Consider the following 27,425-nt stretch of genomic DNA (forward strand, 5'->3'; position numbering starts at 1 on the left):
CAAATCAGCAAGAGGTTTTTAAATTTAATTTATTTGGCTTCTTAAAAGACAAGTGTTCCTGTGAGATGCGATATGCCCTCTATCTGTAATAACTAGCATCTCATCCAATACAGGAAGAGAACCTTCTTTTATAATTAAAACATACAGTATTGCCGAAACTTCCAGAAAGGTGTAACCGCCCACAAACACATGATGCTGTTGTCATGATAACCTAGTATGCATAGAAAATGCTTGTGAGGCCACCCTTCATTGATTTGTAAAAATCATATTATTTACTTGTCTTCCCTGAAACCACCCTTTCACCATAAAAGTTCCTTTACCACCCTGGCTTTGATGCACTGTATTCCTTCTAGTATCCTGTTGTTCTTCTTTGTTGTGTAAACAAATCGCAAGTCTGTGGCTTCAATAGGAGTTAGGCCTGAATTCCGTTTCTTGGCACCAGGATTTAATTAAAACTGTAACCTCAAAGGATCTTCTTTTCAACTGGTTTCTGTCCGTTGAGATAGGCATTTGTAAGACAAAAGCTTGTATCCTGGTTTCATGCAAATCCAGCTTCAGTGTATTATGAAGTAAATGTTTACCATTGAATAGGCCTCTTCTGTTGATGCCAGTAGTTATACTTCAGGGATATTCTGCAAGTCATGCTCAGAAAGACACTCAGAGTTCATTCACCTCTGACAGGCCACAGTACAGCAGAGGCATCTGGGTATTTTTCCTTCCTAATATTGTGTATCTGATCAATCATATTCTTCAAGGATATGAATGTCTTAGGCAGCCTGCTAGGCCTCCATGCACTCCTATCCCCTGCCTGCTGCCTCAGTGCTGTCACAGGCCCTAGCATATCTATCAGCCTGTGAGTTTCACCAGCTCCTGTGAAGCCTGCAGGGGGTGCAAGGCATGGAAGAGAGATTTAAGGGGGTAATTGCACTGATGTCTATGCAGCTGATTGACTTCCCGTTACATTACCATCCGAGGCGGAGGCACAATGTGAGAGGGACAGCCGTGTGCTGATGCTTATTTATTATATTCATTTATTTAGAATTTTTATATACCGACATTCTTGAAACAAAAAAATCAAATCATATCGGTTTCCATAATAACAGAACAATCGCGGCTATGGCGTTAACATTAAACAGGGCGTCTGATAAAATAAAAATAAATAGAACAGCAAAACAGGGTTAATAGGCGTTGCATAAAAATAAAGCGTCTAGAAGGTATCGCTAAGAACCTGTGAACCATCCAAATCGGGCGTAAACGGGCCCTAAAGGATGAAAAGAACATTAAAACTTAAACCAGGGTGAAAAACATAGCATTAGCTGCTAAATATAGAGGTTGAGTGTTAACTCGTAAGTAAGATAGTGGTGGTTATCTTGGCAGAGGATGACACAGGGGGTGAAAAAGGGGGGAGACAGGTAACAAGGAGTAGAGAGGGGGTAAGAGGAGAAGGCAGATGGACGGAGGGGAGGAGGGGAAGGAGGGGAACAAGCTAACTGTAACGTGCGGTTGAGGATTTCCCGTCTGTAACGAGCTGGGAGCGCACAATACAGACGAGTAAGGTGATCCAGCGATACAGTCTCCAGTTTCACGCGTCCTTAGCGCTTCTTAAAACAGACGCATAACCCTTTCCGCACCCAGCATGTATATGATATGTAAATGAACGAATTAGCTGTATAATGAAGGAATTAGCTATTCCCCTCCGATACTGGTAACGCGCGCCCCGACTATCGCTGCCATTTGCCCCGCGTTTAACCTGCTAACTTACCGCCTACCCTACCCCTGCGTTAGAGGCAGGGGTAAGGGGTGGGCGGCAAGCTTTCCCCCAGCCCCCGGCTCACCTGCCCTGGCCGCGTCCATGGATGCTGGCCTCCGGGGCAGCCCCAGTCCTCCCCCTCCTCCCGAAGCAAAAAAAAAAGCAAAAAAAAAAAAGTTGCGAGAGAGAGAGAGGGAGAGGACGGCAATCCTACGCTCGGCGACTTACTTTGCAGTCCCCCCTCCTCCGGACATCGTGGCTTCCCCCGTGCCAGTTCCCCTTCCCCCGAAGCAGGGCGCGAAAGCAGCCTTGCTCCGGGAGGAGGGGAGAAGGGACTGGCAGTGTAAAGCGGCGAAGCGACTTACTTTTTGCAGCCCCTTCCGGACATCGGACGACCTCTCCTGCCTCCAGCTGCTCGCGAAGATGGACGCCTGCACGGCCGCTGAGACGTGACGTCACATGCCGTGACGCCAAACGTCGTGACGTCACGTCTTCAGCGGCCGTGCAGGCGTCCATCTTCGCGAGCAGCTGAGGCAGGAGAGGTCGTCCGATGTCCGGAAGGGGCTGCAAAAAGTAAGTCGCCGAGCGTAGGATTGCCGTCCTCTCCCCTCTCTCTCCCGCAACTTTTTTTTTCACTTTTTTTTTGCTTTGGGAGGAGGGGAGAGGGGGACGCAATCCCGACTTCCTGGTACCTGTCATTTCAAATGACATTTGAAATGACAGATACCAGCGTGGCCGTGAAGCCTTAGGCCCGAGCACCCAGGTTACTGCATAGGTGCTCTATACAGTAAAATGGGTTGCGCGGGCCTAACGCTTCCCTAACACTTCGCAGCCGCGGCTTGCATTTGCATGCAATTAGAAGAGAGTATCGAGCGGTAGGTGAAGAGAACTGTGCGTGCGGGGAACGAGGGTGCGCCAGGCACTGCCGCCTCTTCTACCGCGGCCTTAGAGTATCGACCTGTAAGGCGGTTGAGGACGATCATGGGTCCCCATAATGTCCTGTTATGTCCTTTGGCCAGTGTCAGGGTGTACGTGAGACTCCGGGAAGGCTTGTCTGAAGAGCCATGGTTTTGAGGTGTTTCTTAAATGTTTGATGACACTGATGACATTATGACATTCGATGCCTGCCGCTGCTCCCGCCCCCCAGGTGAAACAGGCCTCTCTCCGCTCCCACATCGGTGTGGTGCCCCAGGACACGGTGCTGTTCAATGACAGCATCCGTCAGAACGTGCGCTTACGGGAGAGTCGGCGGCCTCCGACGAGGAGGTGGAGGAGGCAGCGCGGGCGGCAGATATCCACGAGCGAATCCTCTCCTTCCCTGATGTAAGCACCCGGCTCGCCTTGTTTAATCCTGCAGGTGTTCTTTTCAGGTTGAGATTTTGGTTCTTTGGTGGAGCTGTAGGTTAAAAAAAAAAAAAAATGTTGTTTAAAAGATGTCTCCCAAGTATTTCCCCTGCACGCGTGTAATAGGAATAGCCCACGCAGCTTGTGTGATCTGAGTACCTGCAGCCCACCAGCAGTGCTGCTGGGGAGCCTGTTAAACATCTCTTGGGATGTGCCCCAGCTGTTTAGTGTCTGGGAAGCCCTTCTAACTGGCCAGGAGTGCAAAGTCCAGCATAACGGTTAACTGAAGCGGGAAGATAAAAGATTGGGGTAAGGGCAGGATGGACAGGAAGAGGGGAACTGCCAGGGGAGTGCACGGTGGGAATGTGATAGGAGCCTGTGGTATCCTTGGAGTCCCCGTGTGACATCCAACCCCTGGACTCTTCCCTGCAGGTTACGATACTCAGGTGGGGGAGCGCGGGCTGAAGCTGAGTGGAGGGGAGAAGCAGAGGGTCGCCATTGCCCGCACCATCCTGAAAGCTCCACAGATCATCCTGCTCGATGAGGTACGGTTGTAGCTCTTATTAGATCTTCAGCTTCCTCCCAGCAGCAGCAGAAGCAGAGCTGGAAGAGAATAGTTGAGCTCCTGGGATGGCCTGGCCGTGGGGGATGCCCAGCTCTGCCCGGCACATTTTACCTGTTTGCTCTGCTACTGTTCCATTAAAGGCTGCAGTTCCCTGTACGTACCAGGATCAGTCCAGACCTCTGGGTTTGTGTCTCCCTTCCAGCAGATGGAGTCGGAGAAAAAACTGAAAGGCACCCCCTCTTACCCTGGTGTGTCACCTGCGATCCCTCAGTATTTCTCTGACTCCAGCAGATGAGGCTGACAGAACCTGCGGTCCTGATCCATTAAAAAGAAGACACAAGGAAAGCAAAGCAAGCCAGGGATAGATAAGGCCTAGAGGAGTTTGCTTTCTACCAGTGGCTAAATCAAACTTTAAAAAAAAACCCAAAGTAGTTAGTTTTCTTTCTGGAGGTGACAGAGTCAGTCCTCCCAAGGATGCTGCCATGGTTGAGGCACGGCTGGGATTAGATACCCCATTAGCCATTTTCCCGGAGCCGCTTCTTCTGCCGGTGAGTAGGTGGATTAATCGGTGGGCCGGTCCCTCCCCCTTGCACCCTGAGATGGCATAATCCCTCAGGGGGGGGGGGGGGCTGCCTGTGCCGTGATTGAGGTCCCAGGGGCATTTTTCCCCTGGGTGGTTGCGTGTCAGCGTTTTTGAGAAAAAAAAAAAAAGACCTTTTTTGTTACCCGTGCTCACAGGTTTCCCGGGACTCCGGAAGGGCGATTTTCGTTGCTTTTGTCGGCCTCGTGCTTGCTCCCTCTCTGCGGGCATGCCGTGGAGTTCGCCGTGTTCAGCATGCGGGGAGCCGGTGGCACGGCTCTCCCGGGAGGGCCTGTGTACACGGTGGCCTCCTGGGAGGGGAGAAACCATCAGGAAGCAGCAGCAGGTCGTTTTCGGTGCGTTCCTGGGGCACGGAGGAATTCGCGCCTCTGCCAGCCTCGGTCTTGCCCGACCCCGTCTAGCGCGGGAACGGCGGCCATTTGTCTCCACCACGCTCCAGTGGAGGGCTGGATGCAGGGGGAGGGGAGATCCCTTCTTCTCTCTCCCTGCCGAATTTGAGCCCTGTTAGATAGCGGCTCACCAGTACCTGCCTCCCCTCCGAGCTCTGACCCTCCCGAGGGGGGGGAGGGCCTTAGAAGGGCAGCATATCTTTTCTTCCAAGTTTTAACTTTAATGCACAAGGCCTTTTTGGAGGCGGAGGCTGAGGAGCCTCCGCCTGCGAAGGTGGCTAGGCTTTCTGGGCATTCCGATTCCTCCAGAGGGAGGACAGGCCATGTGGTGTTAGATCCCTCTGGGACCCTGGCTTCCGATCCCCCTTCGCTGGACCTTCTCCTCGTGGATATTGGCGGGGATGTTGATGAGCCCACCCCAGTTGAGGGGGATGACCCAAGGGTCCTCAGATTGTTTTGGAGGGAGGAGCTTGACCAATTAATTCCTCATGTTCTGATGGAGCTCTTTATTGAGCCGCCACAGCCGAGCTCGGAGGCTACTAAGGGGGACCCCGTTCTCTTGGGGCTTCGGGCCCCTCATAAAGCTTTCCCTTTTCATCCGATGCTACTGGAACTAGTGACCCGAGAATGGGAGCCTCCTGAGGCCAGTCTTCAGATGGGGCGATCCATGAGAAGCTCTACCCGCTGCCAAATGAGTCCTTGGCCGTCCTTAAGGTCCCTAAAGTGGATGCGGCCGTTTCAGCCATTAGTAAGCGGACGACCATTCCAGTAGCAGGGGCTGCCGCTCTTAAGGATCTTCAGGATAGGAAGCTGGAGGTCCTGCTCAAGCGGATTTTTGAGGTTTCGGCGCTTTGCTTTAGGGCAGCGATCTGCAGTAGCCTCATGCAAAGGGCATCTCTTTGGTGGGTGCAGCAGTTGTTCACCGCGCAGGAGTTGCCTCCAGCGGAAGCGGAGCAGGCAGATCGCATGGAGGCGGCTATGGCTTACACCGCGGATGCCTTGTATGATCTTCGGGCGTCTTCGCACACTATGACGTCGATGGTCTCTGCTAGAAGGCTTCTGTGGCTCTGCAACTTGTTGGCCGATGTTTCCCCCAAGGCCCAGCTAGGCAATCTTCCCTTTAAAGGGACATTCTTCTTCGGGGATGATCTGGAAGCCCTTATCAAATCCCTTGGGAACAATAAGGTGTACAAGTACCGGAGGCAAGTCTAGACCCTCCAGGTCCTTTGGGTCGGCACTGCCCTCGGTACCAGGGACAGCGTAATGTTTCGGCAGCTCAGGGCTCCGGCTTTCACTCCACGTCAACCGTCGATGAGGTCTCAGGCTTGGTCCCATTCCTTTCGTGGCCGCAGGCCCCTCCACGATGGGGGTCCTTAGGGATCTTCCCGGGGGCAAGTCCTCCCAATGAAGGTGTCCTGGCCCACTCTTCTATTCCGGTGATAGCCGGCCACTGTCTCTATTCTTCGAGGAGTGGGTCAAGATTACATCGGACCAGTGGGTTCTAAGCATCATAGAACACGGCTACACTTGGATTTTGCACGCCCGTTGCAGGTCCTGTTCTTGATGTCGCCCTGCGGGGCCCGCGTGAAGCGGACAGCGATGTTTCAAATCCTGGGCCAGTTGAAAGCGCTGGAGCCATTGTCCCAGTCCCACTGGAGGAATGCAGGACTGGCAGATACTACATATATTTCATGGTTCCCAAGAAGGAAGGCTTCTTCCGCCCAATCTTGGATCTGAAGAAGATGAACAAAGCGCTTCAGGTACATAATTTCACATGGAAACTCTCTGCTCAGTCATTGCGACCGTCCACTCCGGCAAATATTTGGCTTCTTTAGACCTGACGGAAACGTATCTTCACATAGGGATCCGCAAACAGTATCGGCGGTTTCTCTGGTTCATGATCCTGGGCGAGCATTATCAGTTTCAGGCACTTCCGTTCGGATTGGCGACAGCTCCCCGCGTCTTCACCAAAGAAATGGTGGTAGTAGCTGCGGACCTCAGGCAGGAGGGGATTTTGGTTCATCCCTATCTGGACGATTGGCTCATCCGTACAAAGTCAGAGGAGCTTTGCAGGGCAGCGGTTCAATCACTAGTGGCCCGGCTCCAATGCCTTGGTTGGGTTGTCAATTTTTCCAGGAGCCAATTAGTCCTGTCCCAGGTGCTGAACTTCTTGGGTGCTCGGTTCGACACATCGGTCAGCAAGGTCTTTCTCACTCAGGAGCGAATCGACAAGTTAGCGGCGCAGATCCAGCGGCTGTTGTCTCTGTCGCTACCCCGGATTTGGGATTACTTACAGGGGCTTAGTTCTATGGCGTCTACTCTAGAATCAGTCCCTTGGGCTTTTGCGCATATGAGACCCTTGCAGAAGGCGTTACTTTTGCGTTGGGACCCGAAATCGGAAGAGTTCCAAATGCAATTGCCGCTCTTGGAGCCCACCAGGTCCAGTCTCTGTTGGTTTATTCCGGCCCACGTGCAGCGCGGAATGGACCTGGAGGAGCCCCAGTGCGTGGTCGTGACAACAGACGCCAGCCTTTTCTGGCTGGGGTGCGGTTTGCCAATTGAGGGCAGCACAGGGCCATTAGACAGGGCAGCAGGCAAAATGGTCCATAAATCGTTTGGAAACCAGGGCAGTACGTCTGGCGTTGTGCAGTTTCCTTCCCCTGGTGAGCCATTGATCAGTGCAAGTATTGTCCGACAGTCCGACAGTGCGACAACAGTGGCTTACGTCAATCGTCAGGAGGGAACCAGAAGTCATCCAGTCGCATTGGAAGCTGATCGGCTAATGCTCTAAGTGGAGCACCATCTGGTCCGGCTGGCAGCTTCCCACATAGCTGGAGTTGACAACATTCAGGTGGATTTTCTCAGTTGCCAGCATCTCGATCCCGGAGAGTGGGAACTTTCTGAGGAGGTGATGCATCTCGTGACTCGTCGGTAGGGTGTTCCTCGCCTGGACTTGATGGCGACTCAAAGAAATGCGAATGCGGCTCGGTTCTTCAGTCGCAGGATGGAACACGGGGTGAAAGGTGTCGACGCTTTGGTCCTGCCATGGCCTTGCGACATTCTGCTGTACGTCTTTCCTCCCTGGCCATTGGTGGGCAAGGTCTTGCGAAGGATAGAGGCTCACACAGGCTGAGTCGTTCTCGTGGCTCCGGAGTGGCCATGGCGGCCGTGGTTTGCAGATCTATTCAACTTAGCGATGGATGGTCCTCTTCGGCTCGGTCATCTACCAAATCTTCTTAGACAAGGTCCAGTATTTTTCGATCAAGTGGATCGCATCTAGCGGCTTGGTTTATGAGAGGCAGCAGTTGAAGAAGAAAGGATATATGGATTCCGTTTTTTCCACCTTCCTCTAGGCGTGAAAAACATCTACCTCGCTTACCTATGTTCGGGTCTGGAAGGTTTTCGATTCCTGGTGTAGCAGGTTGAATGTGTCCCTGCGGCACACCTCAATTGTCCATATTCTGGGGTTCTTGCAGGAGGGTCTGAAGAAAGGCTTGGCGTCCCCTTCTCTTAGGGTTCAAGTAGTGGCCTTGGGATGTTTGCGGGGGAAGATTGACGGGACATCCCTGGCAGCTCATCTGGATGTAATGCGTTTCCTGAGAAGTGCTAAACATTGAATCCTCCGGTTCGTCCAGTGTGTCCTTCTTGGAGTTTGAATCTGGTTCTCCATGGCTTGTGCGGTCTTCTGTTTGATCCTTTGAAACAGGCCACCTTGAAAGATTTGACACTTAAGACAATTTTCCTGGTGGCTATCACTTCGGCACAGCGCATCTCTGAGCTCAAGCGTTGTCATGTAGGGAACCTTTTCTCCGGATTTCAGATTCAGGGGTATCCCTTAGGACGGTGCCCTCCTTTCTACCGAAGGTCGTGTCGGAGTTTCATTTGAATCAGATCGTGGAGTTTCCTGCCTTCACGGATTTGGATCGGAATTCGCCTCAGGCTCGCGACTTGCGAAGATTAGATGTGCGGCGGATTCTGCTTCGCTATCTGGAGGTAACCAATGATTTTCATCTGTCTGATCATCTGTTCATCTTATGAGAGTGGTCCTAAGAAAGGACATAAGGCAACTAAAGCCACTATTACCCGATGGTTGAAGGAAGCTATAACTTCAACATATATATGTCTTGGGCGCACAGTACCGGAAGGTTTAAAAGCTCATTCAATTCAATCTCAGGCAATGTCTTGGGCAGAGTGTCAGTTTGTTTCGCTGCAGGAAATTTGCAGAGCGGCTACTTGAAAATCTTTACACACTTTTGCTAAGCATTACTGTTTGGATGTCCGAGCCCCGGATGATGATTGTTTTGGCAGCAGTGTGCTTCGAGCGGGACTTTCCAGGTCCCACCCCATTTAAGGCAGCTTGGGTACATCCCAGCAATCTGGACTGATCCTGGTACGTACAGAGAAAGGAAAATTGGGCTCTTACCTGCTAATTTTCGTTCCTGTAGTACCAAGGATCAGTCCAGACGCCCGCCCATGGAATCAGGAGAGTCCATTCACTATCATTTTTTTATTCTGCAGAATATTCTCAAGTGGGCAGCATTCACGTTGCATATGGAAGTACTCCCTCCATGTACATAAGTTCCAGAAGTTAGGCAGTTTCTTTCATTAGGTGGTTTGATATAGCCATTGGTTCTTATGTTGAGGTTATGATATGTTTCATTCTTCTATGGTATGGACTATACTGAAGGATCGCAGGTGGCACACCAGGGTAAGAGGGGGGTGCCTTTCATTGCTTTCTCTGACTCCATCTGCTGGATGGGAGAATACAACCCAGCAGTCTGGACTGATCCTTGGTACTACAGGAACGAAAATTAGCAGGTAAGAACCCAATTTTGCAACACTTTTCGATACAATACAGCAGGGTAAGAGTTGTATGAGGGGGCATATACACCCCCCAGCATTATCTGGTTAGTGCTCAGGAATCATGGGGAGAAGTGGGATTCAGTGTGCTTCATTCACTCATATTCCCTGCTCTTTCCCAACAGGCGACCTCTGCACTGGACACTGAGACAGAGAGAAACATCCAGGCATCACTGGCAAAAGTCTGTACCAACCGCACAAGTATTGTGGTGGCTCACAGGTAGGGTATAATGAGCATTCAAACACAGATCAGGATTTACTACCCTTCTAGCTATGGTTGAGAACCTGCAAGCCATTTGAGCTACTGGGGCTGGCAACGTGAATGCTATCACCTCTAGCCCTTCCCCCACTTCCAGTCTTCTCTCTCATTGTGTTGCACACACGTTTGAAGATCTTTTGGGTTTTGACCTATTCTCATCTATGCTGGGGATTTCAGTGTGAGCACTTAGTCATTAATGTGTTGGCTTATGAGAACCGATCACACATTCATATGTCCCCTCTCCCTGTTTCCTGTCAGTTGTATTCCTATATAAATAACAATAATACTCAGAGCCCGGAGACTGACCGGAATCAGACGGCCCTGAACTAGATAAGCCGATGCAATAGTTTCCTTTGGCCAGCGTGCAGTGGTGGCCCTTGAAGCTTTTTGACCCTTCCTGGGACCTCTCCATAGGGCAAACAGATGGTCCGAAAGACTGAAACCGTTCGTGACCTCCAACTAATGTATCAGCACACGTCTGAAGTCCAACTGTCTTAACTCCCTAGACTCGGAAGTAGAAAGATCTAGGCCCGTCAAGGATGGGGAACTCCACTGTCTGATTCAAATGAAAAGAGGATACTACTTTCGGAAGAAAGGAGGGAACCGTTGGTAAAGAAACTCCTTTGTTAGAAATCCTTAAGAAGGGCTCCTGACAAGATAAGGCCTGTAGCTCTGAAACACGCTGCACCAATACGATAGCCATGAGGAAAACGAACTTCAATGTCAGATCTTTGAAGGTCGTCCACTTCAGCGACTCGAAAGGCACATTGCAAAGGGCATCGAGAACCAGGTTGAGCTTCCATGAAGGACAGGGGTTCCAAATCGGAGGACGAAGATGTTTAACGCCACGCAGAAAAAGAACCACATCCAGATGAGACGCTAGAACCAGTCCCTGTACCTTTCCCTGAAAACTACCAAGGACTGCCACCTGAACTCGTAGGGAATTGAAGGCTAGACCTTTTACTAGACCTGCCTGCAGAAAGGCCAGCACATCTGGAATAGTAGCCCTGGACGGCTCCACCGAGTGGTTCAGGCACCAGTCCTCGAAAATACCCCAAACTCTGACGTAGGCTATGGAGGGAGATGTTTTCCAGGACTGCAAAAGCGTAGTAATGACCTCCTCTGAATAACCCTTATTTCTCAAGCTCTGCCTTTCAAAAGCCATGCCGCTAGACAAAAGCGATCTACCTCTGTGAAATAAACGGGACCTTGTCGCAGCAGACTCTGGGATGGATGAAATCTCAGTGGACCGTCTATCGCTAGATTGAGGTCTGCAAACCACGGGCGCCTCGGCTACTCTGGCGTGACGAGTATCATCTTGCCCGAATGAGCCTCGATGCAGCGTAGAACCTTGCTGACCAACAGCCATGGCGGAAAGACATACAACAGAATGTCTTAGTGGAACGCAAGATTTGGTGAAAGAAGTAACGGTGATGGGGCCACTTGGCAACAGTGATCATAACATGATCAATTTAAACTACTAACTGGAAGGGGACAATAAGTAAATCTGCAGCTCTAACACTAAATTTTAAAAAGGGAAACTTTGATAAAATGAGGAAAATAGTTAGAAAAAAACTGAAAGGTGCAGCTGCAAAGGTTAAAAGTGTTCAACAGACTTGGACATTGTTTAAAAATACAATCCTAGAGGCGCAGTCCATATGTATTCCGCGCATTAAGAAAGGTGGAAGGAAGGCAAAACGATTACCGTCATGGTTAAAAGGTGAGGTGAAAGAGGCTATTTTAGCCAAAAAAACATCCTTCAAAAATTGGAAGAAGGATCCATCTGAAGAAAATAGGATAAAACATAAGCATTGTCAAGGTAAGTGTAAAACATTGATAAGACAGGCGAAGAGAGAATTTGAAATGAAGTTGGCCATAGAGGCAAAAACTCATAATAAAAACTTTTTTAAATATATCCAAAGCAAGAAACCTGTGAGGGAGTCGGTTGGACCATTAGATGACAGAGGGGTTAAAGGGGCTCTTAGGGAAGATAAGGCCATTGCAGAAAGACTAAATGAATTCTTTGCCTCCGTGTTTACTAATGAGGATGTTGGGGAGATACCAGTTCCGGAGATGGTTTTCAGGGGTGATGACCAGACGAACTGAACGAAATCACTGTGAACGTGGAAGATGTAGTAGGCCAGATTGACAAACTAAAGAGTAGCAAATCACCTGGACCGGATGGTATGCATCCTAGGGTTCTGAAGGAACTCAAAAATTAAATTTCTGCTCTATTAGTTAAAATTTGTAACCTATCATTAAAATCATCCATTGTACCTGAAGACTGGAGGGTGGCCAATGTAACCCCAATATTTAAAAAAGGCTCCAGGGGCGATCCGGGTAATTATAGACCAGTGAGCCTGACTTCAGTGCCGGGATAAATAGTGGAAACTATTCTCAAGATCAAAATTGTAGAGCATATAGAAAGACATGATTTAATGGGACACAGTCAACATGGATTTACCCAAGGGAAGTCTTGCCTAACAAATCTGCTTCATTTTTTTGAAGGGGTTAATAAACATGTGGATAAAGGTGAACCGGTAGATGTAGTGTATTTGGATTTTCAGAAGGCGTTTGACAAAGTCCTTCATGAGAGGCTTCTACGAAAACTAAAAAGTCATGGGATGGGAGGCGATGTCCTTTCGTGGATTACAAACTGGTTAAAAGACAGGAAACAGAGAGTAGGATTAAATGGTCAATATTCTCAGTGGAAAAGGGTAAACAGTGGAGTACCTCAGGGATCTGTATTGGGACCGGTGCTTTTCAATATATATATATAAATGATCTGGAAAGGAATACGACGAGTGAGGTTATCAAATTTGCGGATGATACAAAATTATTCAGAGTAGTTAAATCACAGGCAGACTGTGATACATTACAGGAGGACCTTGCAAGACTGGAAGATTGGGCATCCAAATGGCAGATGAAATTTAATGTGGACAAGTGCAAGGTGATGCACATAGGAAAAAATAACCCTTGCTGTAGTTACATGATGTTAGGTTCCATGTTAGGAGCTACCACCCAGGAAAAAGATCTAGGCATCATAGTGGATAATACTTTAAAATCGTCGGCTCAGTGTGCTGCAGCAGTCAAAAAAGCAAATAGAATGTTAGGAATTATTAGGAAGGGAATGGTGAATAAAATGGAAAATGTCATAATGCCTCTGTATCGCTCCATGGTGAGACCGCACCTTGAATACTGTGTACAATTCTGGTCGCCGCATCTCAAAAAAGATATAGATGCGATGGAGAAGGTACAGAGAAGGGCAACCAAAATGATAAAGGGGATGGAACAGCTCCCCTATGAGGAAAGGCTGAAGAGGTTAGGGCTGTTCAGCTTGGAGAAGAGACGGCTGAGGGGGGATATGATAGAGGTCTTTAAGATCATGAGAGGTCTTGAACGAGTAGATGTGACTCGGTTATTTACACTTTCGAATAATAGAAGGACTAGGGGGCATTCCATGAAGTTAGCAAGTAACACATTTAAGACTAATCGGAGAAAATTCTTTTTCACTCAACGCACAATAAAGCTCTGGAATTTGTTGCCAGAGAAGGTAGTTAGTGCAGTTAGTGTAGCTGGGTTAAAAAAAGGTTTGGATAAGTTCTTGGAGGAGAAGTCCATTAATGGCTATTAATCAATTATACTTAGGGAATAGCCACTGCTATTAATTGCATCAGTAGCATGGGTTCTTCTTAGTGTTTGGGTAATTGCCAGGTTCTTGTGGCCTGGTTTTTGGCCTCTGTTGGAAACAGGATGCTGGGCTTGATGGACCCTTGGTCTGACCCAGCATGGCAATTTCTTATGTTCTTATGTCCAGGGAAGCACCAGAGCGTCTACACCTTCCGCTCCTGGCTCTCTTCAACTGAAAAATCGAGGAGATTTGGCATTGCAATATGTCGCCATCAGGTCCATTGCAGGCCTAGACCATCGGTTGCACAGGATACTGAAAGCCTCGTTGGAGAGTTCCCACTTTCCCAGATCCAACTGGTGGCGGCTGAGAAAATCGGCCTGCACATTGTCCACTCCAGCAATGTGAGAGGCTGCTATCCTGTACAGGTGCTGTTCCGCCCAGCTGATTAAAAGTTGAGCCTCCGTCACCACCGGACAACTTCGAGTTCCGCCCTGACAATTGATGTAAGCCATCGTCATCGCATTGTCAGAGAGAATCCGCACTGATCTCCCCTCTACTAAGGGAAGGAGGGCCTGTAGCGCCAACCGAACCACCCTGGTCTCCAACCGATTATTCGACCAAGACTCCGACCTCATCCACTGACCTTGCACTGCCGTTCCTTGACAAACCGCTCCCCACCTGGAGAGGCTGGCATCGGTGGTTACCACTATCCAGGAGGGAATTCCCAAATCCACACCCCGTCGTAAATTGTCTGGACACAGCCACCAAAGAAGACTGGACTGTGCCGAATCCATCAGTGGGAGGAGAAGATGAAACTGTTCAGAGAGCGAATTCCATCGGGAGAGCAAGGCTGACTGAAGAGGACGCATATGCGCAAAGGCCCAGGGCACCAGTTCCAGAGTGGAAGCCATCGAGCAAAGGACCTGCAAATAATCCCCTGGGATGAGGCATGGATTGCAAGGACTCCACCTGAGTGAGAAGCTTGGACAATCTTTCCTCGGTAAGGAAAACCTTTCCCAAGATTGTGTCGAATCGAGCACACAAAAACTCTAAGGACTGGGAGGGGAACCAGGTGACTCTTGTCGGGCTTGACCACCCAACCTAACAAGCTCAACATCTGTAGCACCCTCTGCACCGCTGCCCTGCAAAGGTGTTCAGACTTCGCTCGAATAAGCCAATCGTCCAGGTAAGGGTGTACCAAAATCCCCTCCTTTCGCAGGGCTGCTGTCACAACCACCATCACCTTGGTGAAGATTCTGGGCGCCGTCGCCAAACCAAACGGTAGCGTGCAAAATTGAAAATGATGCCCCAGGATCACAAACTGCAGATATTTCTGATGATCTGGGCATATAGGAATGTGCAAGTAAGCTTCTTTCATATCTAGAGATGCTAGGAATTCCCCTTTGTGTACAGACGCTATCACCGAGCGAAGAGTTTCCATCTGAAAACGAAGCACCTTTAGAGTCCGATTGACTCTCTTTAAGTCTAGGATGGGACGGAAGGTGCCCTCCTTCTTGAGCACCACAAAGTAGATGGAGTAGCGCCCTCGCCCTCGCTCCCCTGCGGGTACCAGAACTAGGTCCTGTACCCGCCGCAGTGTCCTGTACCGCCCGCATTTTTGGTGGTACCCGTATGGGGAAACCATGTACCGCTTGTGGATCGGCGAGCAAAATCTAACGCGTAACCGTGTTCTACTACACTGAGGACCCACTGATCTGAGGTTAAGTTGGTCCACTCTTTTAGACAAAGGGATAATCTCCCCCCTATTCTTGGGACGGAAGAGTGAACCGGCCTCGCTTCATTGCGCTGACTTGGGACCCCCATGAGATTGTGGGGCTCCACCTCTGGCAGGCTGGCGCCCTTGAAAGGACTGATTCCAAGAAGATTGGTGGCCGGGACCCTGTCGAAAGGACGAATCGGCAGAATGTGAAGAGCAAAACTGGCGATTTCCCTGAAATCTCGCCCATTGAGGAAAGGATCCTCTCGTCCTGGGTCTATCCTCCGGCAACCTATGGACTCTATTCTCCCCCAGAGATTTTATCATGTCCTCCAATTATTGCCCGACATGCAGCTTATCCTTGTAGGGTAAGGAACTCAGTTGAGCCTTAGAGGAAACATCGGCAGCCCAGTGTCTAAGCCAGAGGAGCCTGCGGGCTGACACGGCCGAGACCATAGTCCTGCCAGAAGTCCGCAACAGATCATAAAGTGCGTCAGCACTGTAAGCTACCACCGCCTCCAGCCGCCCTGCTTGCACCACCTCACTCGCAGAAAGGGATACTATGGCTTGCAAATCCCAAACCCAGTGGAGACTGGCTCGCAGCGCGAAACTGCTGCACATAGCTGCCTGGACTCCTAGGGCCGAAACCTCAATCTTTTTAAGCTGCAACTCCAGTTTGCGATCCTGCAAATCCTTCAGGGCAGTGGCTCCTGTTACCGGGGATGGTGGTTTTCTTGGTCACTGCTGATGCCACGGCGTCCACCTTAGGGACCTTAAGGAGGTCCAGCGCTTCCTCTGGAAGCGGGTATAACTTGTCCATAGCCCAGCTTACCTTTAAACCAAGGCCCGGAGTGTCCCACTCCTTAAAATGAAACGGAAAAGATCGAGCAGGACCCCTGAGGCGCACCATCACCGGATCCATAGCCCCAAACCGTGAGTCCTCTGGAGTAACTTCAACACCCAGCTCCTCCAGAATGGCCAGCCGGGATAAGTGAACCGAGCTCATACCTTCTGAACAGGCAGACCACTTTGGGATCATCGCCCTCCACTAAAGGCATGTCTACTGGCTTGGCCGGCTGGAGCTGGTGATCCTGATCTGCATCCGGTCCCTCACCAGGGGCTAGCGGAGCAGACTCGCCTTCATCCACCCCATCCATATCTGAACTGTTCACCTGACATGAAAAGGACCGGAGAGGGCGTTTGGCTTTGGGGGCTTCTATGCCACTGTGTGACTTGGTAAGCTTGTGGAGTGATGAAGCTCCTGTCCCAGCCCCCAGCGACGGTGGGACCTCACGGGATACCTTAGTATCCTGGCTCTTTGCTGCTTTTCGTGCTTTGAAGGCTTTATGCAGCAACAAAACAAAATCGGAGAACGAGGAAGAAGACTCATCAGAGTCCTTCCCCCATTCCTCCTCTGAGGAAGAGTTCTGCGCTGCCTGCAAGTCGCCCCCCCCAGGGGCAGCAGGACGTGGCGAAAGAGGTGGCAGAGAGCTCCCCTCCCCCAGGGAGGCCTTCTCCTGCTCCCTGAATGTTCGCAGTAAGGCTTCAGTACCTGCGCTGAGAAGAAAAGGGTCCTGAGGCTGCCGCAGCAATTCTGCCCTCCCAGGGTCCCTGCATGCTCTAGAGCTGCTGCGATGCGATTTCACCGGAATCTGCTTCCCCGAAGAGCCTTCCCCTCTCGACAAGCACATGGTACAAACTCCGGCCTGCAGGCCGCACCATGCGGCATGATCCCCGAGCTAAATTAGGATCGTGGCCCGAAAAAAGAACCAGCGTGACCAAGACAAAGCCCCGGGAGCTTGTAGGAACTGAAAAGGTCGGCGAAAACGGCGTCGGAAGGAAGGGGGGCCGAAAGAGACAGCTAGGCTGGCTCAGAAATTAAATAAATCACCTCAGCGTTGTTTTGTCCTATGTGCAGATCTTCAGAGGGTGAGTGAACCAGGCTCCCCGGTATCACCCTCAGCCGCGGGCAGTTACAGGTCTCCCAACCCTCTGCTCCAGAGCCTCTGTTACCAGGGGGGATGGTTCCACCAGGACCTGGGAGGCTTAAACAGATATCGTCTCTCTGGTTTTTTTTTTTGTTTTTTTTTTTTTTAAGATTCCCTAAGGAACGAATACCAACAAAACTAAAAACCTAACACTAAACCCAGACTAAAGGTTTTGCACCTCCACCATCTGCTGGAAACAGAAAAATACTTACAGACTCTAGGTGACACCTCAGGGGTATAGGACGGAGTCCGTTAAAACTTCTCTGTCTCCATCTGCTGGAGGGGGAGGCAAAACCCAGGAGTCTGGACTGATCCGGGTACGTATAGGGAACTAACTTTTAGTTTCATTTCCTGGCATCACTATGTTGCCTTTTCCGGTATCATTATTCACAGTTTACTCTTGTTCCCAACTATGTATATGATCATAGAAATATGAAAACATGTTTTTACTCTCCTGCCCCCTTTTTTCACAGTATTAGAAAGTATTTAAAAACAATATAATGTCTGCATTTGTTTACGTAACCATGTGGTTCATACAGTGTTTCAAAGCAGCAGGAAATCTGCTCTAATTACTGTAAACAAAGAAAGCTCACAGCAACTGCCAAGACAGACATTGCCTTGCATTAAACATTTAACCTTTTTTTGTTCCTCTCTTTGTGATCAAGCATTCTTTAAACACAGCCCCGTCTCTGCATCAGGCATTTTATCCCTTTAGGTACTATGGGGCAGATTTTTAAAAAGTACGCCCGAACGTACTTTAGTTCGCGCGACCGGCGCAAACAAGAGTACGCTGGATTTTAATAGATACGCGCGTATCTTTTAAAATCCGGGGTCAGTGTGCGCCGAGCCGCACAGTGTGCGCTGAGCCGCGCAGCCTGCCTCCGTTCCCTCCAAGGCCGCTCCGAAATCAGAGCGGCCTCGGAGAGAACTTTCCTTCCAACCCCCCGCACCTTCTCCTCCCTTCCCCTAACTAACCCACCCCCCTAGCCCTATCTAAACCCCCCCCCCCCCACTTTTGTTCCACGCCCCCAGGCTGGCACCACGCCACCCAGAACGCCCCCGAACATTGTGCCACCCCCGACACGCCCCCCTAGCAAAGCCCCGGATCTTACGCGCATCCCGGGGCTTGCGCGTGCCGCCGAGCCTGTTCAACATAGGCTCGGCGCGCGCAGGGGGAGCTTGGGGCGGGTTTTCTGGGGGTACGCGCGTACCCCTTTGAAAATCTCCCCTATATCTGTTTCTCTATGTGCTCTGTGCACTACACACTCATCTCTCCTCATCCTAAAGTGTACTCACATACAGACTCTCACACATTCTCTCTCTCTCTCTCACACAAACTCTCTCTCTGTCACACCCTCCCCTGTCACTTCTTTCTCACATTCCATCACCCTCTTCCATTGTAAGGTTTTACACTAGAAGGCACTCTTTGCCATCATAAAAAAATGTATACACATTGTTCCGGTTAGTGATTCATTAGAATAACAATGAGTAAATGCTTTACAATGCCATGCACACAAGAATTACAAGTGAATGTGATGGTGCTTACTCATAAATAACTAAAATTACCGCCAAAATAATTATATAAATTTTAGGTTTGTAAGAAGCAGCTTGGTAATCTGTACGTGTAATTTCACTCTGAATCTTCAGGGAGCAATGTATGTCAGAGTAATGTTTATAACAAACTATCCTGCATCTAAAATCATAAAACTTACACGACCGCGAGTTGGCAGCTGAGCAAACTTAAGAATTTGCAAATGCAAGAATTCTTATTTTGTCTTTCTTCTAGACTATTTTGTGTAGGAGGATGGGGGTGGCAGTTTCTCCCAGATTTATCCCTTAGCTCTTCCTGACACCTCACCTGAGGAAAAGTACAGGTCACAAGTTGCAGCAGGTTTGCATTAGATTGTTTTTTTATTTATATGCAGCTCTACTCAAAAAGAGGACCCAGAGCAGCTCGTAATATAGTAGCAATAGAAAAATACATCAAGAAATACAATCGCATATATAAAACTGCAAACAAAACAATAACTATCTGTTCCTCCACCCACACCCACACCCCCATCACAAAGGTGGTGTAGTAGGAGGTATCTCCCGGTTTTCCGTAGTCGAGGGGTGAGGATGGGTAGCAAGGACTTGTCTGAATTCAGCAAGGGACCTTCCAGGGCAGGAGTAAGAAAAACAGGGATAGCATAACTACAACTTCCAGGAATCCCAGGGACTCTGGAGGGGAAGGTCCCAGAGAGTAGAGAGGGCAAGGACTTTTCAAGCCGGATGGTAGGTGGAAAAATGAGGGAGAGGTGAGTCTACAATAAGCAAAGCACCTGGAAGGGAGAAAGGAGGCCATAGGAATGAAGCTGGGGAATTGGAAGTTGCAGTTGAACAACAAAAGGTAAAATCTGTACAGTTAACATAGAAGATTAAAGGCTGCCAGTGGGAAGCTGTGGCCAGGGCATGGGAGTGTTACAATAATCCAGTCCTAGCTTACAAGTGAGAGATGGTAGGTTTACTTCTGGGGAATTCTGCATTACTGCACAGGGCAGAATTTGCACAGAATGTTTGGTTTTTGGCACAATTTGGAGAGAGACCATGTGAGCCGCGAGTGGAGCCCATCCCGCTCATGGCTGAAGATCAGCAGGTTCGTTCGACAGCCATGAGCAGAGCCCATCACACCCATGGCCCAAGAAGACGAGAAAGCTTGTGAGCCTATGTGAGGGAGAAGTGTGCATGTGCGTGTGTGTGAGAGAGCAAGCAAGGAAGCCTTTGTGAGGGAATATGTATGTGAGGAGAGATTGTGAGGGAGTATGTATGTGCGTGAGAGAATGGGAAAGGAAAATTGGTTCTTACCTGCTAATTTTCGTTCCTGTAGTACCACGGATCAGTCCAGACTGCTGGGTTATGCCTCCCTTCCAGCAGATGGAGACAGAAAAACTTGTGAGGCACCCCCTCTTGGACTGGTGTGCCACCTGCGATCCTTCAGTATAATCAGTACCATAGCAGAATGAACCAAATTTAATAATCAATTTTAAGAACCAATGGCTAAACCAAACAGCAGCCTAACAGTAAACTTTGTAACTATGTACACCTTCACTGTTAGAACATAAGATACTCTGCAGAATGAAAAGGACAAAATACATATGCCGAACGGACTCTCCAGGCCAGACTAGCCCGGGTGTCTGGACTGATCCGTGGTACTACAAGAACGAAAATTAGCAGGTAAGAACCAATTTTCCTTTCCCTGTACGTACCCGGATCAATCCAGACCGCTGGAATGTACCCAAGCTGCCCTACATGAGGTGGGACCTGGAGAGTCCCGCTCGAAGAACACTGCTGCCAAAACAGTCGACGTCCAAACGGTGATGCCTAGCGAAGGTGTGTAGAGACTTCCAAGTAGCTGCTCCTATAAATTTCTTGCGGTGAGACCAACTGACTTTCTGCCCAAGATGCCACCTGAGATCTGATAGAATGAGCTTTTAGACCATCCAGCACTGGTCGTCAGTGACATATATATGCCGATGCTATAGCTTCCTTCAGCCAGCGAGCAATGGTAGCTTTGGAGGCTTTATGTCCTTTCTTAGGACCGCTCCATAAGACAATGAGATGATCCGACAACTGAAAAGCATTAGTCACCTCCAAATAATGAAGGAGAAGCCATCGGATATCCAATTTCTGCAAGTCGCAAGCCTGAGGAGAATTAGAATCCAAATCTGGAAAAGCCGGCAACTCCATGGACTGATTCAAGTGAAAACCTGACACAACCTTCAGTAGAAAGGAAGGTACCATTCGTAGAGACACTCCCGAATCGGAAATCTGCAGAAAAGGCTCCCTACAGGACAGCGCTTGAATCTCCAGTATTCATCTTGCCGAACAGATAGCCACTAAAAAGACCATCTTGAGCGTCAGGTCTTTTAGAGTTGCCCATTTGAGAGGCTTAAAAGGAAGTTCACACAAGCCCCAGAGAACAAGATTCAGACTTCAGGAAGGGGGGGTTCAAATGCTTAGCACCCCTCAGAAAATGTGCTTCGTCAGGATGGACTGCCAGGGACGCCCCATCAACCTTTCCCCTTAAACAGCCCAGGGCCGCTACCTGAACCCGGAGAGAACTGTACGCCAAGCCTTTCTTCAATCCCTCTTGTAAGAAAGCCAGAATATGAACAATGGAGGCTCGTCGCAGGTACACATCCAACCCGCTACACCAGGAATCGAAAACTTTCCAGACTCAAACATATGTGAGCGAAGTAGATGTCTTTCGTGCCTGTAAGAGTGTGGAAATGACCGCATCAGGATAACCCTTCTTCCTCAACTGCCTCTTTTCATAAGTCAGGCCACTAGACAAAAGCGAGCTGCCTGATCGAAAAATACTGGACCTTGTCGAAGATTTGGAAGATGAATGAGACGAAAGGGGCCGTCCACTGCCAAGTTGACCAGATCCACAAACCACGGCCTCCGTGGCCATTCCAGGGCTACCAGAATGACCGACCCTGGGTGGGTCTCTATTCTTCTTAAGACTTTGCCCACCAACAGCCAGGGAGGAATAATGTAAAGCAGAATGTTGTGGGGCCAAGGAAGGTCCAGAGCATCCACTCCACCTGCCCCGAGCTCTCGTCTGCGACTGAAGAAACGAGCCACCTTCGCGTTTCGTCGAGTCGCCATCAAGTCCAGTCGAGGCACACCCCACCGACGAGTTAAGAGCTGCATCACTTCCTCGGATAGCTCCCACTCTCCGAGGTCTAACCGCTGATTGAGGAAATCCGCCTGAATGTTGTCTACACCAGCTATGTGCGTGGCCGCCAGTCTGGTGAGATTGCGTTCTGCCCAGACCATTAGCTTGTCCGCCTCCGCGGCCACCAGATGACTTCTTGTTCCCCTTTGAAGATTGATGTATGCCACTGTCGTCGCATTGTTGGACAAAATCCGCCCTGAGCGATCCCGCACGAGAGGGAGAAAGCTGCACAACGCCAGGTATACTGCTCTTATTTCCAAGCGATTTATGGACCACTTCGCCTCCTGACGTGTACATCGACCTTGCACCGACCTCAATTGGCAAACTGTCCCTCCAACTGGAGAGGCTGGCATCAGTTGTTACAGTTACCCACTGGGGCACCCCCAAGTCCACCCCGCGCCATAAGTGATCAGGGACCAACCACCAGCTGAGACTAGCTCTGGCGGGATCCATGAGCGGTAAGGGTAAATGGAATTCTTCTGACTTGGGATCCCTCTGCAAGGGTCTCATATGAGCAAAGGTCCAGGGGACTAATTCCAGACTAGAACCTACAAGTAAACGATTTATGACTTGTGCTTTTATGACTGCTGATGCATTGTATATAGTTATGTATGTTATTTTTATAGTCTCCACTATTTATTGATCTATTAATTTGCATTCCCTACTCCCCCGGTTATTTGTATTGTTATCGGTTATATGTAAGGGCGCTGCCCAAAGGTTTTTGTTCATTGTGAACCGATGCGATGTGCGAACGGCCATCGGTATATAAGAGACTTTAAATAAATAAATAAATAAATAAATAAATAATCCCATACCTTGGGCATTGGCAGGGTCAACAACCGCCGAATCTGAGTCATTAGTTTGTCGATCTGCTCCTGCATGAGAAAAACTTTGCCGACAGAGGTTTCGAACTGTGCTCCCAAAAAGTCCTGCACCATCTGAGAGAGTGGAGAGTGGAGACGCTGCAATACCAAGTGAACTGCCAGCTTGCAAAGCTCCTCAGACTTCGCTCAAATGAGCCAATCATCCAAGTAGGGATGAACCAAGTAGGGATGAACCAAAATCCCTTCTCGCCTGAGAGCCGTCACTACTACTACCATCACCTTTGTGAAGACGTGGAGAGCTGCGCCAAACCAAACGGAAGTGCTTGGAATTGATAATGTTCGCCGAGGATCATAAACCTCGGAAACCTCTGATGATGATCACTGATCCCTATGTGAAGATACACCTCCGTCAGATCCAACGAGGCCAAATATTTGCCTGAGCAGACGGCCGCAATGACCGACCATAGAGTTTCCATGCGAAAACGAGGCACCCAAAGTGCTCTTTTCACATTCTTCAGGTCCAATATCAGGCAGAAGGAGCCTTCCTTCTTGGGAACCATGAAATATATGGAGTACCTGCCAGTCCTGTGTTCGGCCGGAGGAACTGGAACAGTGGCCCCCAGGGCTTTCAACTGACACAGGGTTTGATTCACCACTTTTTTTTGCTTTGCCTGGGACCCGCAGGGAGACACCAAAAACAGTTCACGCAGCAGGCGAACAAAATCTAAAGCATGAGACTACTGCAGACTGCCGCTCGGACGCCAAGCACCAATACCTCAAAAATTCGCCTAAGAAGGACTTCAAGCTTCCTATCCTGGAGATCCTTAAGCGCCATGGAAAGCTCTGAAAATGGCTGCGGAGCCTGGATTCCCAGCTCTGCCAGATCACGAGGGATCAGAGAATCAAGCTCATCTCTTCAAAATAACCTGAGCACCTGCGGATCATCTCCCTCCACCGGGTTGGAACTTTCAGCTCCCTCATTCGCGTCCAAACCGAGAGGGTCCTGTGATGAGAAATCCGGCTGTTTGGCTACCTGAGCCCCTGACTCGTCCGAAGTCCCCCGGACTGTCCAAATTCTGGTGGTGTCCTGGCCTTCAGTGGCTTTGGAAACCTTCGATGGCGGAGGCTCCGGCAAATGAAAACCAGCCTCTGCCTCAAAATACACTTTGTGCAGCAACAGCACAAATTGCGAAGAAAAAGGGTGCTGTCTCTTTAAGGCCCCCCCCTTCCCCCCCGGGGCAATCCTGAACCGGGGGGGGGGGGGGGAAGCAGGCACTCAGCCCTGAGGTCATTCAGGGCTCAGATTCGGCAGAGAAAGCTGCGGAGGGAAATTCCCTCCCCCCAAACACAGCACTGAATCGGAGCGAGGGGGATCCAAAATGGCCACCGTTCCCGCACTGATCGGGAACAGGGCAGACCGAGGCCTCCGAGCATGCAGTTTCTTTCCTGCACCTCGGGCCCGTGATAAAGACGCCCCGCTGCCACTCCCAGATGCCCCCGACGGACCCTCACCGCCGGGAAGGCATCGGGAGCAGAGACCATCGTGGGAGAGTCACACAGCCAGCTCCCCACAGGATGAACACTGCGATCCCTGCGGCATCCCCCCTCGGAGCTGTGACGAGGGAAACAAAAAACTTCCAAAATAGTACCTCCGGAGGCCCGGGAGACCTGGCAGCTAAGTGCTTTCTTTGGTACCCGCTCCTCGGGGGCCTCGCTCTCTCTCTCTTGCTTTTCAGATCGCAGTCTGGAACCGGTACTCGCTCCTTGAGGGCCCACGTTCCCGGACCTGCTACTGAATATAACTTCTGTCAGGAAGTCACCGCTGCCTACAACACCAGTGAGTTACCATCGCTCTCTCAGAGCTTTCCCTGGAACCAGTACTCGCTCCTCGAGGGCCTAATCCATTCCAGCTCCTGGGCTGTTCAAAGAGACTATTGTGTGAGTGTTACCTGAACTCTGCATACTCTGCCTACTCACTATATTCAGTTTCTCTACAGCTCAGCCATCCTGGGATCGCTGTTCCAGTGCCTGAGGAACTACAGCCCAGCCAGGCTCTTCCAGCTCACTACTGCCACCTCTGGTGGTTCTCTAAAACAGTTTAATAAAAGAATTAGTGTGTGTGTCTTGTCTCCCAACTCTGAGCCTGACCGGTGATCCCTCTCGGGATCTTCCCCCGGGGGCGAGGTCATCTACAAGGATCCACCCACAATTATCACAAATAATAACACGTCCCTGGGACCAAATACACCAGCACAGGTCTCACCAGAGGAATGTAAGCGTCTCTGGGTTGTTAGGGGGAGGGACCGGCCCACCGGTAAATCCCCCTGCTCACCGGTGTGAAGTACCAGCTCCGTGTAAACCGGCTCACAGGGTCACCAACCCCAGCCAGGCCTACTACCAAGGGGGATAGGTTCCAACCCCTTGGGAGGACTTGCACTTCTCTCCTCCTGATGAGTTTCTAATTACTTTTTTTTTTTTAAACCAGTTGATCTAGCCAAAGAAAAAATTTAAAGGCACAGTAACCTTCACAACTGAAGGTCAACTGCGTTTCTTTTCTTTCTTTTTTTTTTGTCAAAGGATCAGGACCGCAGGTTCTGCCACATTCATCTTCTGGAGACAGAGAAATACTGAAGGATCGCTGGTGGCACACCAGTCCATGAGGGGGTGCCTCACAAGTTTTTCTCCATCTGCTGGAAGGGAGGCATAACCCAGCGGTCTGGACTGATCCGGGTACGTACAGGGAAACCTGTATTTGTGAGCAAGCGTGTGAATGAGAGAGGTTGCTTGATTGTGTGTGAGAGAGACAGCCTGTGTGAGGGTGTGTGTGTGCGCGTGCAACAGAGAGGGAGCCTGTGTGAAGGGGTGTGTATGTGTACAGGAGAGAGAAGGAGTCTGTGTGGGGGGTGTGAGAGAGACAGAAGAGCCTGTGTGTGGTTGTATGTGTGTGAGAGAGAGAGAGACAGCCTGTGTGAGGGAGTGTGTGTGCGTGTGCAACAGAGAGGGAGCCTGTGTGAAGGGGTGTGTATGTGTACAGGAGAGAGAAGGAGTCTGTGTGGGGGGTGAGAGAGAGACAGAAGAGCCTGTGTGTGGTTGTATGTGTGTGAGAGAGAGAGAGAGACAGCCTGTGTGAGGGTGTGTGTGTGCGCGTGCAACAGAGAGGGAGCCTGTGTGAAGGGGTGTGTGTGTGTGTGTACAGGAGAGAGAGGGAGTCTGTGTGAAGGGGTGTGTGTGTGTGTGTACAGGAGAGAGAGGGAGTCTGTGTGGGGGGGTGAGAGAGAGACAAGAGCCTGTGTGTGGTTGTATGTGTGTGAGAGGGACAGAGGGAGCCTTTGTAGGGGGGGGGGGGGGTGAGAGAGACAGAAGGAGCCTGTGTGAGGGGATGTATAATAGAGGGATCAAATTGTGGGAGTGCAGGGCTGGGAGTTGGAAGCAGAGTGGAAGAGGTTGAGCTTAGAGGAGAGAGAGTGGAGGGGAGAGGAGATAGGGCCTGAGGGGGCAGAGTAAAAGAGTTCTGGCCAGAGGAGAAGGGAGAGAGGTAGAAGGAACACTCTTACAGTGAACTTCTAGTGGAATTCTGCTCAAAATATTTAAAACTCTTCATCTTTGAGTAATAACTTTTCTGTAGTACATTAATTACTCAAAGACTGTCATGTATATTGGGTTATTTTGACCAATACAAAGTTTGCAGAATTTAAAATGTTTGTGCACAGAATATACAGGTTACTCCGAACAAACTGCACAGAACTTTGTAAGAAGCCTGTGCTGAGCTGTATTTTGTATTGAAGTGCTAGCCATCATCGTGCCACTTCCCAGGGAGCCTGCAGCGAGAACCTGACTGGGGAAGCCTGGTCTGTGGAGTCAGATGGCGATGGCAGCAGGTCATGACAGTGGGAACAACTTAACCCACTTCCTGTTCATACCCCAGGTCAGTCCAGACGAGTGGGTTTTGCAACCCTACCAGCAGATGGAGGCAAGAGAACGAAAACCTTTCAGGCACTGCTACATAAGTAAGAGTGCCAACTGCAGTCCCTCAGTATTTCTCTGTCTCCAGCAGATGGCAGAGGTGCAAACCTGCAGTCTGAGATAAAAAGAAAAATTAGGTTAGAATAAGAGCAGAAGAAAAGCTGAAGATTTGAGGAGCTGCTCCCTGAGAGTGTTGGGTATCTTCGTGGGCCATCCCTCAGGTTGAGCTGAACAAGCACAGGGGGGTGGCAATCCCTGATCAGCTTTAGCCTGCAGTAGCCAGGGGTCTGAAAACCAGAGATGGCAGCAGATCATGGCAGTGGGGACAACTGAATCCACATTCTCCAAACCAGCACTCCTTATAACAAAATGCTCCCCAACCCTCCCAGGTGCTTCAAAGGGAGAATCACCCGCAGCAGGCCGGCTCTTTTGTTGGAAAACAGCATGAGGGGGCAGGACGAAACAACCGGAAGAGGGGCAAGCAGGGTCCAGCAGACAGGAGGGGAGGTCCTGATGGAAATCTCTCTCTCCCCACGGTTCTTCGCCTTCCGTAGTGAGCCGGCTCTTATAGCCAATCTATGACCATAGGATGCACCCTGATCTCTCTTCTAGCAACGCCAAACACAGTGGGCTCGTGTAGCAGGATGCTTGACGGGGTGGGGGAAACCAACCGACAGAGGCTGTCACGGCGGCCTGTCAGTCCCTCTCTTATTTCTGCACATTCAATGTTTCTGCGTCTCCAGACTAATATTCATCACACCCAGAACACGTGCTTGTATGGATCAGGTGCCGTGAATCCCATTTCTCCTACATC

General features: G+C 50.0%; 1 protein-coding gene across 1 annotated transcript in view; it reads left to right on the forward strand.

Moving 5' to 3' along the window:
- ABCB6 (ATP binding cassette subfamily B member 6 (Langereis blood group)) overlaps positions 1 to 27,425 on the forward strand; it is a 206,922-nt gene that overhangs the window by 172,569 nt on the left and 6,928 nt on the right. The window lies entirely within an intron of this gene.

Source organism: Rhinatrema bivittatum, chromosome 6 (assembly GCF_901001135.1).
Source record: "Rhinatrema bivittatum chromosome 6, aRhiBiv1.1, whole genome shotgun sequence".
NCBI classification, from domain to species: domain Eukaryota; kingdom Metazoa; phylum Chordata; class Amphibia; order Gymnophiona; family Rhinatrematidae; genus Rhinatrema; species Rhinatrema bivittatum.